This window comes from Strix uralensis, chromosome 2 (assembly GCF_047716275.1).
Source record: "Strix uralensis isolate ZFMK-TIS-50842 chromosome 2, bStrUra1, whole genome shotgun sequence".
Taxonomy (NCBI): domain Eukaryota; kingdom Metazoa; phylum Chordata; class Aves; order Strigiformes; family Strigidae; genus Strix; species Strix uralensis.
Genome location: NC_133973.1, coordinates 122,855,576 through 122,867,378, shown reverse-complemented (window position 1 = coordinate 122,867,378; position 11,803 = coordinate 122,855,576).

The window sequence follows — 11,803 nt, the reverse complement described above, 5'->3', positions numbered from 1 at the left end:
TATTGCCTAACTTGAAAACATTAATAAATATCTACTGGAATGAAGGGAATATTTTGCAAAGTGTCTGTTTTTCTTTCTGCTTTGATTGCATACTTTTTGAAGGGAAAGGATGGAAGAGAGAAGGAGAGGATGAAATCTGAATTACTGAGGAAAATCAAACTGTCCAAAATAAATCCTGTTACACCAAAAATATTGATGAGGACTGAGCTTCCTAGGTAGAGCCAAGGATCCATCATTAGTCTAATTAGAATCTGAACATTCTAACTAAAGTTGGTTTTGGTTCAGTTAGAATAGTGCTAACACTGTTAAAAATACAGTTAGGGCTGATGTATGCAAACTTTCTGGTACCTACCCCTTTTTCCTGCTGTTCTGCTCACCCATCCTCTTCCCTGTTCTTGCCCCAGCCCCTTCAAGAGGATGGTGGAGGTTTTCAAGAAGTGATCAGTGTCCCAAGTTCTTTGCAGGGAGGAGTGTGACACTGCCATTCCTCATCCTAGGGTCTGCTTGGATTATTTTTATACATTATCTAAAACAATATGCTTGCTTACTTTATCTCCAGTGATTCCCAATTTCATATTTTGCTTGCTTTTCTATCCTCTTTTATTATCATCAAGAAAAGTTGTACCAAACACACATGGTTGCACTCCTACAGTGCCCAGTAATTGACCACTGCCATTTGTGCTTACAGTCCTCAGGTTTTTGGTATCTGCCTCTTGTTTTACTATGCTACATTTTTATTCTGGGATCATAGGCCATACACCTAACACAGCATAACTACTTGTTGTCATTACATATTAGTTAGCAGTAGGCATTGCATTGCACAATTGCACACAGCTAAACTAAAGCTAAAACAATTCAGGATATCACTATCTGACCTCTAGACAATTATTGTCACAGCTGTGACATGCTAAAATCAGCTCAAGCCGAGAGAATTGTGGACAAGTCCAGACAACCTGTATCATTGGATTAGCACAAAGTCTGTGGCTTCTACCAGTAATGGCAAACTAATTTTTACTCAGCTACAGGGCTCAAGTTTTGATTAGGAAATTCATGTGAAGATTTTCTGAAAATCAAGGATTTTTCTGAAAGTAATTATGGAAACATTAAATGAGTCAAGGAATACAAATACTTGATGAAAGAAAACTATAAACCTTGAAATTGTGTAAATATACAGAGTTTTAAAAAGTTATTCCTGTAAAGTTTAAATATTAAGAAACACTTATGGGTGGTCTGCTTATGAAGGCTTAATCTTGTCCAAGCTTCAGCTGTTAAACCATAAGAAAATTAATATCTCATTACAACTGCAGATTGAAATTTTTATGGTCTCATCACTGACAGAAAACTTCATTATTACAAATGTGATAAGTGAATGTACTAATCATCTGTCTCTTGACAAACCGAATTTAACCTTTAACCTAAATTTTATCTTCAGTGGTTCTCTAGCCCATTTAATCTTATTTTGTGGTTTGGTCTAGATGTACAAGCACAAATTCAACCCTTTACCACACACAGATATTTCCTTTGATTCTTCTTTTGGCATCTTCTTTTTCTTTTCTAAGGAGCTGCTAGGACATACTTCTGGCAGTTTATTGTAACTTTGGCAGCCTTTTATAAAAATAAGTGTATTAGCATTTCCACATCCTCTTTACCGTGTTTCATATACATTTTATGCTTTTTGTATAAGCAGCAGTCTGACTCTCTAGTCTAACAGAATTTGGATTTTTGAGATACTGATTAAGGACTACAATGTGCTTAGTATCTGTACCCATTAGCATGAAAACCATAAAACAGTAAAAGCTCTGCTAGAGTGATTTGCTATCTAAAACAGAGTGCCTTAACTTGAGGAAGTATGGCCCGTCTGATGCTACTGAGGCCAAAATGAACCCTCACGCAGGGCCACCTATCCCATGACATGCAGTTATAACTGAACTGCCCATTGAGCTACCCTAAGCAATTAATTTGGTGTCCAGAGCCCACCTTGCAGCCTCAAGATTCTGAAATGGTGGGTTTGCAGGTGGGTTTGGATTAAAAAAAAACCTTATAAAAATGTCAGTAGAGACAGCATTCTTCTGAGATCTCAGAAGCCCTCTAGTATGTACATCTGTATGTAAATGCAGCAGTGTTGCTTGAAAGGGTGTCCGAAAATTACATTTTAATGGATCTGTGTTGTTCCAGTCCTCTTGTTTCTATGACACCTATGGGAACACTCCTTCAGAGTGTAATTGTCCTTAAGCTTTTATGAATTGTTTTAAGAGACCATCAAGTATTGAGCACCAACACTTTTACACCACATGAGAAACTTTACTGAACAAAGTTGCTTGTCTGATAAATGTTACTCTTGTAAAAATACTGTTAGGAGACTGGCTGGTTAATCACTTTAGGAATAATTGCTTGACTATTCTTTTGTGGGGAGGGAGCATGAATGCAAAGGAGATTCATGATGCTACTTGATTTCAGCATTTTTTTTTAAATATCTTAATTGCATTTAATGTGATAGGATGGAGAAGATTCTTGAAAGTTTTGAAAACTGGAGATTTATAGTAAAGTAAAATCACTCATGGATAAGTATGTACCAAGCACAGGTAAAGTGACTTGTCTCTGATGCTGTTTTAAACTTTTTATGTCAATATGTCTTGTGTTGGTGGGATAAATTTCAGTGAATAATTGGCACCTCTTCTATTTGTTGTCCTGAAGAGGTATACACACTTGGATAGTATGTGTTACTGCTTCTGCTTAGGACTCTAATCATAGAATCATAGAAAAGTTTGGGTTGGAAGGGACCTTAAAGATCATCTAGTTCCAATCCCCCTGCCATGGGCAGGGACACATTCCACCAGATCAGGTTGCTCAAAGCCCCGTCCAACCTGACCTTGAACACTGCCAGGGAGGGAGTAGTCACAACTTCTCTGGGCAACCTGTTCCTGTGTCTCGTCATCCTCACAGGAAAGAATTTATTCCTTATATCTAATCTAAATCTACCCTCTTTCAGTTTAAAACTGTTACCCCTCATCCTATCACTGCATGCCCTTGTAAAAAGTCCCTCTCCAGTTTTCTTGTAGGCCCCCTTTAAGTACTGGAAGGCCGCTATAAGGTGTCCCTGGAGCCTTCTCTTCTCCAGGTTGAAGAACCCCAACTCTCTCAGCCTGTCCTCATAGGAGAGGTGCTCCAGCCCTCTCATCATCTTCATGGCCTTCCTCTAGACCCACTTGAGCAGGTCCATGTCCTTCTTATATTGGGGGCCCCAGAACTGGACACAGTACTCCAGGTGGGTTGTCGTGAGAGCAGAGTATGGGGGGAGAATCACCTCCCTCAACCTGCTGCTACACTTCTCTTGATGCAGCCCAGGATGCAGCTTTCCATCCACTACTACCAGCAAGTCCTTCTCCACAGGGCTGCTCTGAATCCACTCATCACCCATCCTGTATTTGTGCTTGGGATTGCCTCGACCCATGTGCAGGACCTTGCACTTGGCCTTGTTGAACTTCATGAGGGTTGCACAGGCCCATGTCTCCAGCCTGTCCAGGTCCCTCTGGATGGCACATCCCTTCCCTCCAGTGTGTTGACTGCACCACACACCTTGGTGTCAGCAAACTTGCTGAGGGTGCACTCAATCCCACTGTCCATGTTGCCAACAAAGATGTCAAACAGCACCGGTCCCAACACTGACCCCTGAGGAATGCCACTCATAACCCTCTTCCACTTGGAAATTGAGCTGTTATTCTCAACTCTTTGAGTGCAACCATCCAGTCAATTCCTTATCCACCGAGTGATCTATCTGCCAAATTCGTTTCTCTCCAATTTAGAGACAAGGATGTAGAGTGGGACAGTGTTAAATGCTTTTCACAAGTCCAGGTAGATGATGTCATTTGCTCTTTCTTTATTCACTAACACTGTTACACCATCACAGAAGGTGACCAAATTTGTCAGGCACGATTTGCCCTCAGTGAAGCCATGTTGGCTGTCACCAGCCACCTCTTTATTTTCCATGGGCCTTAGCATATTTTCCAGGAGGATCCACTCCATGATCTTACTGGGCACAGAGGTACAATGTTTTGTTACAAAAGAATGGACAGAAAATTATAAAGATAAAAATGTTTTGTTTTCTCAGCCTACGTACACATACATAGCTCTTTCTGGATTTCAGCAGTAGCCTCTCAATTTTTAGTATTGAATTATCTGCATAATTACACTACCTGCATAATCTATGCTGATCTTTAATTTGCATCTGTCCGTTACATGTGGTCTACTGTGGTTATGAAGGACATATCAGTTTACAGACGAAAAACAGGTTGCAGGAGATGAACCTGAAAAACTAGAGTGCATTTTAAATGAGCTGTAGTCATTGGCTGAGGACAGGGTCCTACTATTGGCCAAACAGTCTGTAGTCAAGGAACAGTCTTGATTTTCTTCTTGATGTTAAATTCCCCAAAAGTAGCACTTGTGAATAAATTTCTATCACTTTTAGCTAACTAAATAAATAGATCTGTTACATCACACTCAATAATGATCCAATACAGAGCAGTTGAGCATCTCTCAATGATAGTTAGTCTCCTTATACATGTAATATATATAAAATCATAGAAATATATGATGGTTTGGGTTGGAAGGGACTTTTAAAGGTCATCTAGTCCAAACCCCCTTCAATAAGCAGGGACATCTTTAACTAGATCAGGTTGCTCAAAGCCACATCCAGCCTAGCCTTGAATGTTTCCAGGGATGGGACATCTATAACCTCTCTGGGCAACCTGTGTGGGTGTGCATGCTGGCTTACTGAACTTTCTGCCCACACTGACAATGGAAAAGTACAACCAGCACTCCGGTCAGAAGATTAATGACATCTGAAAACAAGAAATAGTTACAAGAAGGCCAGAAGAAAAGAATGTGCTCGTTAAGGAAGAAACTGATAAAGAAGGGACCTTTTGGAATTGCAAAAGCAGGAACTTATCTACTGGCTATGTGTGGGTAGCAATGTTTGTGGAAAGTACCAAGGGGAGCTACTTTTAGAATGAACAACAATATATAAAGGCTTGCTGCTATTTTTAGAAGGCATAAGAGTATATAAGGGCTTGCTTGCTAATAAAGCTTTGAGCTTGACTTCCAATCATTGATTATCTGTGGTCTTGTCTCCTGTGGCCTGCAAGGGATTTCGTCCCCACAAACCTGTCCCAGTGTTTCACCACCCTCATGGTAACAAATTTCTTCCTTATATCTAGTCTGAATTTACCCTCTTTTAGTTTAAAACCATTACCCCTTGTCCTAACATCACAGACCCAATTAAAAAGTCTGTCCCCATCTTTCTTAAAAGTCCCTTTAAGTATTGAAAGGCTGCCATAAGGTATCCCCTGAACCTTCTCTTCTCTGGTCCAAACAACCCCAACTGACTCAGCCTTTCTTCATAGGTGAGGTGTTCCATCCCTCTGATCATCTTCATGGCCCTTCTCTGGACCTGTTCCAACAGGTTCATGTCTTCCAAATATTGTTGGAAGGGCCTGTTAGAGGTCATCTAGTCCAATGTCCCACTCAATGAAAGGCTATTGCAACACTAGATCATATGTTCTCTCAGAATTGGCTTCTGGTGGATCTAGTACTCTGTCTGTGGGTTAAAGTAAGAGAGTTGAAGAACAGAGATGATGACTGTGGCCAATAGCTAAATTTTTCTGGCAGAACGGAGAATAATAAGAAAGACTGTCCTACGAGGGGAGTGGGTGTTGGCATGTGTATTCTTCATGAACTGTCAGAAATCTTATTGTCTGTTTGCATCAGAATAAAAGTGTATATCTTTTGACTTGTCTCCTGATACAGAAATGCATAGGTGTACTTTCTTCTTCATCAAACTAGCAGCAGCCTACTCACCAATCAAGCAAAATTACCAGTACTTTTTGGAGGAGCAGAATATGAACAATCATATGTAATGATATTAAAAAAAAAATCGTATATAATGATATAAAAAATTGAAGACATTGACAATTAGTGGTGATAAACATGAGAAAAGAAACTACTCAAAATGAAATATAAGTATATTAACATCAAATTTATTAAATTATAGGCCTATGGGAGAAATGTTCTCCTGGATTCTATTAAAAAAAACTAACTTATTTTTGTAATGAAATAAGAGGGTTTTGTTGTTATTCATTTTTTCTGCACCCTAAATTTAATTTCAATATGCTACCCTGCCTGCCTTCAAAAAAAAGCCAACAAAAAACTGCCTTAGAAATTCAATTTTGCATTACCCATCATAGTAAGTGCTTCAACTTGCCTGATGGCTCTGAGAAAGTGCTAAATTTGTTTATATAGTAAAAACAATAAATGGCCTTGTTTAACATAAGATGCAATATATTAGTTTTATACTTTAGATGGATAGTAAATCCAGCTAATATAACCAAAGAATGTCAGCCCTACACATGGTTTTGAAAGAGCTCTAGGAATGAAACATGGAAGAATGACACCATTTTTCTCAATGGCAGTTGGAGTCATCTGTCAGTTCAGGGAAATGCTGTGTTAAAACCTTCCTGCTAACAGATGAGTTAAACACTTCACAATTGCTTAAGTATTAAATCACACAGCAGATGCTTGGTTGATCCATCAGTATTATTTCCCCCACTTGCTCATACATGCCCAACAATGCAATAAGTAATAGTTAGGCTAAGCTATATGTTGAAATCAGGTTATCACTTCAACCTCTGTTTACTCTGAGAAATGTGTTTCTAAATTCAGTAATTTGGGGAAAATCCATATTTTTATTCCTATTCTTATAAGGGAAGAACACATTTCTAGGACAATAACAGGTTTTTTCCCTTGAAGTTTTCAGATGTGTCCTCGGTTAATACTAAAACAAAGCCATCTCCTTTTTTAATACAGTTTGCAGAACTACAGCTCTCTAAAATGAAACTTGGAGCTAAACTATGCTAAGGCTTTCATTTTCTTGCTAAGCTGAATAGTTGTATTTGGGTTTTTTTTAATGTTGTATCATAGCAAACTCAAAATTTAATGAATTCAAGACTGTTCCTCCTATTTTTGTGAAGAACTGGGAAACATCTTAATCTTCTAAAGGTCAACTGACTCTTTTACCAGTTTTTAGTGTCATGCTGCTAGTATTAATTTTTTCCAAAGCTCAGTATGAAGTTTACACTATGAAGGGAAGATCTTTGTTTATTTACATGTTCTTTCATTCTAGCTGTCTGCCATAATGAAATTTTTCCTTCATTTAGAGCTGTTCATTTGAAGTAAAAAGACCAAGCAGTACCAGAAAAATTAAAAGTTTGTTTTTTTTTTTTTTCTACCTTGTAGGGAAAAAAGGGTGTTAAAAAGGTTGTGAAGTTCTCATTATAAAGATGGAAATATCATAAGGTTATATTTTCAAACTTGTTTAAACATCCAAATATATAGTTGTCTGCCCAGTATGGCTACATGAGTGTATATATACTTATCTAAGCATCTAACTATCACGAAATTTTGGCCAAGGATGACTTTGGCCCAAACTTATTAAATTCTAATTCTGACAGATATTATTCAAGAACAGATATATGTGATATTCTAAACATATTTTCACATGTAATAGGTATGACAGGAAAAAAATGTAAATTCATTTAAAAAAATGCAACAATTCTGTCTTGCTTGTTTTCAGTTCAGTTGCAGTTTTCTGCCTAATACAGTGTGAGACAACTCTCAAATTGAATTGTGAACAAGGAAAGTGCCACTCTTCAGTCTCTAAAATATCAATAGAAAAATCAAATTTCTAACAATGTATGCCAACTTATACACTCTATCAAATAAATATATATGAAGACAATACACCACTTTGCTCAGAAAAAAATATCAAATATGCCATTAAGGTTACATTTTAGAGGCTATGCTGAAGAGGCGAACTCTGATGGTTTAGATCAATTGACCTGACTCAGTCTTCCCTTGTGAGAGAAAACGGCTTTTTATAATTACCTATAAATATTAAATATGACCTGATATATCGTATTTCTGTGTTTGGGAAAAAAAATCAACACAAGGCATTTAGTAGCATGTAGGAAAAAGTTGCACTGAGTACCTTGGTGCAATTCACACTCACTTACACTGAAGTTAAAACTCTGACCATGTCTAGTACCTGACTAAATTTTAAATGGTATTTTAGGATGGATATCTGAATTTGGGGAGGCAGGAGCTGTGTGATTCTGCAGCAAATCAAGCATTGATAAAGGTGGCTAGTTTCAATCCAATTAGTGCCTCTCATTCTAATTTTAGCTGTTGTTACTACAGTACTTGTAGGAGGAAAATATGTCTCCCTCCTTTGCTTCTTGTTCTTCACCTGATGGAAAATGACAGTGCCATATGTTAGTAAAATATGCCGAGACACATTTCAAAATGTTGAAAAATACATGAGACTTCAAGACTATTTCCAGATTCCATTAATATATTGCAGTTTCATTGCATAGTAATAATGGACTGAACATTACATATGGAAGCAAGAGTTGCTATTTCTTACAAAATATGAAAAGGTGTGCAGTTTGCTCAATACCTGCATTGCTACTTCTGGAGAAAAACTTTGACTAAAAGTCTCCAGCATGGAATATAACCTAACCTTATTGTAACAACCTTACAAACCTAATTCAGAGGAAACCAATTAGAGTAATTAAAACAAGATTCAACTCTTATCAAGGTTGACCTGCATATCATGACCATACTTGTTTTACTCTCTCTTCATGAAGTTTTTAGATCCACAGGGAGTGAAAATAAGCACATGAAATTCTTGTGCTGTTTTCTTTAAAAGCACCCCCTTAAAGACTGGTGTGCTCCATAAGTTTCCCCAAAGTTGTGAATATTCATGTTCATGTTCAGACTGGGACTTATGCTGAGCATCAATTTGCCAAATCCTGTTATAGTGAAAACTTTGAGATAATGTTTAATGGCAAAAACTGAGACTGCTGTAGTGAAGTTAAATGATACGTGCCTGAAGAAAATAAGTGATTTAGCAAGAATCTTGAAATATTTAATCTTACACATCGTTTCTTAAAAGTGTGTTTATAAAGAAAAATAGAGTTTTTCAGCTCTGAGAGAAAAAACGAACAAAAGAAATATAAAAATGAACTAGCTTTTTTTAGTTTGAGACATTTATTTTCTCCAAAAAGGAAAATCTGCAATGAGTGATTCCAGTAGCTGCTGCTAAAGCTGGGTTAGTCACACGCCTCTCACCCTCTTAGCATGGGTCCAAACACCAAAAGGTTCCTGAAGGAACTAAACCCAGAAGTACATAAAATATATGGTCCTTGACCAGTATATATCATCTATTCAAGTCACTTCCAACTTATCATCCTTTGTACATGTGCCTGTGCTTTTAAACAGTGCTTCCTGCATCTGTGTTGTTAGCTGGGCATTGCATTAAGATGAATTAAGGTTAGCTTGTAACAACAGCTTTAACTAGTGCTTATCCTTAGCAATATGTATTAACCTGTAAACTGTATGTGTCACTGTTGGGCTCAGGAACCTGAAAATGTCATGGTTTGCCCCTTAGAAGTGCTTCCAGACTACTCATAGAAGCTAAGAGAAGCAGTATGATAGCAAAGAGCAAATAGTTGCTTACTGTGCATGGGTGACTGAGGAGTCAAATCCCTGATGGGGAGTCAAAATCTGTCCTTCCAACCAAATGACTGTAATAAAGTACAGTTGTTGGATGCTAAGTGAGATTTTTACCTCTCTTTAACAGCTTTGCCAGTACTTTTTGCATTTAACCTATGCCCACTGCCTGGCCAGGAAAGATCAGAGCTGTCATGATTCATATCACACTGCCCCAGGTTAAATGATGTGGGGCAGCCTGATCCAGAGCAGAGAGCCCCGGGTGCTCTTACATGGCTGAGCTCACAATGCTGGACACACCAACAGCCAGGGATTACTTACATATAAATGCAAACTCAAGAAACTGAACAGTTGGTAATGTTTATTTAAAATGTTGAAATCATTGCAAATGATGATAGATCACAACCAGACAAGGATGTGTGATGTCTCAGTGACCCTGCTCCACAGGAAAAACATGAAATCATTGGGAAAATAATTTTAATTCTATCAACAAGAGGAGCAGTTATTTACAAGACTGCAGTCGGTCAGCCAGGCTATCTGTTAAACAGTTCTAAAAGGGAAAAAAATAATAGCCAAGTATTCATTATTTGCAATTGTTTCACCCCTTTAGTAAATCCTGTTATTTTTATTGGGATGTGCTTATTAGAATAAGTCCAAAAGAACCTAGTTCATTACAGCTATGAAGGAAAGTGAAGCCCTAAATAAAATGCATTCATGTATCAAAATGAAATACCATTTCATTGGTATTTTTCTCCACTAGTCCATGCCCTGTCAATCTTATCCATGTTTAACTTGAAAAGTGTGATTGTCACGTCCCGCTCAGACGAGTGAGACAAGTGACTCAGATTCGCAAATCCCCAGCGGAGCGGACAAGTCTCCAAGTCTAAACATTTATTAACTTCCCACAATGTACTAATTGAACACACGATAATTGGCTAGTATATAACAGGTTATGGCAAGCAATACAATATGCCTTGCATTTCTTAATGGAAAGGGAAAAGAGGGAGATAGAGGGAATAGGGAAATACAGATCACCGGTCTGGGTTTCTGCGCTGATCCTGCCAGTGAGGGTTCCAGGAGGCATCCATTTTTTTCACTGGCATCTGTCTTCTTCTCTTCACTGCACTCTCCTGCCCCCCCCCTCCCCCCCCTCCTTCCCCCCTCTTGATTTATACCCACTTTCCTTGTGTCCGTCCCCTAGGTCGACCCACATATCTACGTATCCCATTGTATGGGGAGGGGTAAGGTGTTTCATGGGATGATGTAATTAGCATGATCATGTTAGCCTTCGTTAACATATTCAGGGGTGTTAATTTTAATATGCATTTTGTGGATAATGAAACAAAGTTCATTCACTGGACAGATGGCCCTTAAAATTTGTTCAGGTGCACCAGAGCAGAGCCGTCCTGTCTCCACAGGGCTCCCTCCTCCAGCTGCATCTTGTGTTATTCGGGCAGCCTTATCAGCTTCTACATCCACACTATCCACCTTGTGACTCATAGTTTTATCTTGCAAGTGTTTGAGGCATTTCTTTGATCAGCCTCAACTTTTGTTTTCTCAGGCCGTTTTTAGTTTCTTGCAGGCCTGGTTTCTCGTCTCTCACAGTGACTATACTTTCTAGTAAAACAGGTAGAGAGACTTTTTCATTATAAACTTTTTCATTATAAACTTAGCCTACTTGAATTCTGGTTATTGCCATCAATTTATTCTGAGTGTACACAAGTTTCAGATGACTCAACCTTCCACAAGACCTTAATCTCTCTTTTTTTTCAGCAAGCTCACTTACAAGTATCTAGATTCAGAAGAGTTGGTGAGATAATTCAATTCTGGTACTGAAATAAGAATCACTGAAATCATTCTTTACATACATTTCAGACACATTCATATATTCTCTTTTCTATAGAAATTAAGAAAGTGCAAATTTCTGCTCAGCTGCAGAAATGTACTTGACAGGTGGTAACTTAAGAGTTTAACAGATATTTGTGAGTGTCCAAAACCCCTGACTGGCACTTAGATTTGGCAGTGACAAAACCAGTGGTTCTGAGTTTGCCAGAGTTGTTCTTCTGCACTATTTCTAGAATGTTTTCTTTCTCCCACCATATTTTCCCATTTCCTATCCAAACACACACCACTCCAGTGAGCAAACTTCACTTTATACATTATAATGTTACATTTCTACATCCCTGAAGCCTTCATTATCTTCAATAACACCTCCCAGGCTTATGTTAAGCTATCTGAGTAC